Raw genomic sequence first — 2,628 nt, 5'->3', positions numbered from 1 at the left:
GATTTTTTGGTCCAACTTAACCATACCGGCCAGGTATGTAAATTGCCAACTGTTCTGGGAGTTTGAAAATAAGTTTGTTACTCGAGTTGTTACATCTTAACTATTTCTTTAAAACCTCACATTGTTTTATAAGAGGGGTTTAATGCTCCACTATCTAGTGAGAATGCTCCACAATGTAGTGTAAAATATAAGTCTATTTCGCTGAAAAGGAAGGACAATATGAAAAGGCATACTCGGCAATGGGTATCTGAGGAAAGTGATCAAATTCGACCATAAGTCCATAAGACATAGGAGTGGAAGTAATGCCATTCGTCCAATCGCGTCCACTCCACCATTTAATCATGGCTGATGGACATTTCAACTTCACTTACCCGCATTCTCCCCATAGCCCTTAATACCTTGTGACATCAAGCATTTATCAAGCTCTGCCTTGAATACATTCAGCATCACAGCCTCCACTGCACTCCATGGCAATGAATGCCACAGGCCCACCACTCTCTGGCTGAAGAAATGTTTTGGCATTTCTGTTCTGAATTGATCCCCTCTAATTGTAAGGCTGTGCCCACCGGTCCTAGTCTCCTCGCCTAACAGAAACAATTTCCTAGCGTCCATCCTTTCCAAGCCATGTATTATCTTGTAAGTTTCTATTAGATCTCCCCTTAATCTTCTAAACTCCAATGAATACAATCCCAGGATCCTCAGCCATTCCTCATATGTGAGACCTACCATTCCAGGGATCATCCGTGTGAATCTCTGCTGGACACGCTCCAGTACCAGTATGTCCTTCCTGAGGTGTAGGGACCAAAACTGGACACAGTAATCCAAATGGGGCTTTTTAAAGTCTCAGTAGCACATCGCTGCTTTTATATTCCAAACCTCTTGAGATAAGTGACAACATCGCATTCACTTTCTTAATCACGGACTCAACCTGCATGTTGACCTTTAGAGAATTCTCGACTTGCACTCCCAGATCCCTTTGTACTTTGGCTTTATGAATTTTCTCACCGTTTAGAAAGTAGTCTGTGTTTGTATTCTTTTATCCAAAGTGCAAGACCTCGCGTTTGCTCACATTGAATTCCATCAGCCATTTCCTGGACCACTCTCCCAAACTGTCTAGATCCTTCTGCAGCCTCCCAACTTCCTCAGTACTACCTGCCTGTCCACCTAACATCGTATCATCAGCAAACATCGCTAGAATGCCCCCAGTCCCTTCATCAACATCATTAATATATAATGTGACCATGCAGGTAACCATGCCTGAGATCCAATCAACAACATGTCAAGCAGTAACTTCAGTGCAATTACCGAATGGGCAGACTGTTCAATTCCAAGGAGTAATCCAAGCACCTCAGTCCTCAGTCATACAGTCCCCTCAAGTTCAGACTGTTCAGATTTCTATTATACTTGAAAATGAGCACTCCCAGGAATCTGCTTAGCATGACTGACTCTCAGAAACATAGTGAAATTCTATCGAGACAGCCTTCGTTCAAGAAAATCCTGAATGAACTTTCTTCTGATCCCCTGGTGTGCCAAGAAATCGATGAGGAGAAATCAGAAGAAGAGTCTGTCTCAACCATAAATACAATGACGATGCAGGCACCCATCTATCAGACTCGCAGCGGACAATACATTGCTGTTATACAGGGGGGAGCAATTCAGCTGGCCAACAATGGTAACGATGGAGTGCAGGACTCCAGACACGAACAATGACCAATGCAGCTACAGCCAAGGTTTGTGCCGGGCAGCCAAGTGCTTGTACAAGGTGCTGCTGGAGATGTCCAAACCTATCAGATCCGTACAACTCCTAATTCCACTGCTGGTCAGGGAATGGTTATGGCATCTTCACCAGTCCTGCAAAGCCAGCCCCAGAATGCTGAAGAAACCACTCATAAATGTGAAATCCGCCTCATGAAAAACAGGGCAGCAGCTCGAGAGGGCCGTCACAAGAAGAAAGAGTGTGTGAAATGCTTGGAGAATTGGGTTGCTGTTCTGGAAAATCAAATTGAAAGAGAAAGCGTACAATGTGGCCAAAAACAGCATAAAATGAGAACTGGGAAAACATTAAAGGTCAACCGAAAGCCGTAAAAGAGCTATAATGAAAAATAATATAGAACATGAGAAAAGTAATCTAGCACAGACTATAAAGACAGAGAAAATGAGAAGAAGCATTTAGATCTGTGACATCATAATGGAGGATACTGATATCTTTCCAGTAACTAGCAAAGAGACAAAGGTAGCTGAGGATTTGGAAACTATCATTATTAGAGAACAGCTAGTGTTATTTTTTTTTCTTTGTTTTCATTAAAACAGTGAAGGGGAGGGTAATTCCTGCTTTTTTTTACCCCCACACTACCGCCTAACTGCGGTAGTGCTTATTTTTTTCCCCAGCACCCATTGCGTGAGTGTGCAGGTGTGAGACACAGTGAAAGACACAAAGTGCACGAATCTTTATTCAATTTCCACCAAAAGGAAAATAGGAAAACACCCGAGTGGCCAGTGACAAGCACTGCCCTTCACATCAAAGGGCAATGCTGTGTGATCAAAACAGTGAAGGGGAAGGTAGATACTAAATCAAAATAGAGTTGGACAGGGAAATGATACACTCCACTCCCTGCGACGCCCACCTCT

At 43.2% G+C, this 2,628-nt stretch overlaps 1 pseudogene; it reads left to right on the top strand.

Annotated features, from left to right (window-relative positions):
- Positions 1-1,253: 1,253 nt before the first annotated feature.
- LOC140456881 (cyclic AMP-responsive element-binding protein 1 pseudogene) lies at positions 1,254-2,085 on the top strand (annotated as a pseudogene).
- Positions 2,086-2,628: the final 543 nt, after the last annotated feature.

Source organism: Chiloscyllium punctatum, chromosome 31 (assembly GCF_047496795.1).
Source record: "Chiloscyllium punctatum isolate Juve2018m chromosome 31, sChiPun1.3, whole genome shotgun sequence".
Classification (NCBI taxonomy): Eukaryota; Metazoa; Chordata; class Chondrichthyes; order Orectolobiformes; family Hemiscylliidae; genus Chiloscyllium; species Chiloscyllium punctatum.
The sequence above is the reverse complement of the archived record's forward strand: the minus strand, read 5'-3'. Positions and strand labels throughout refer to the sequence as shown.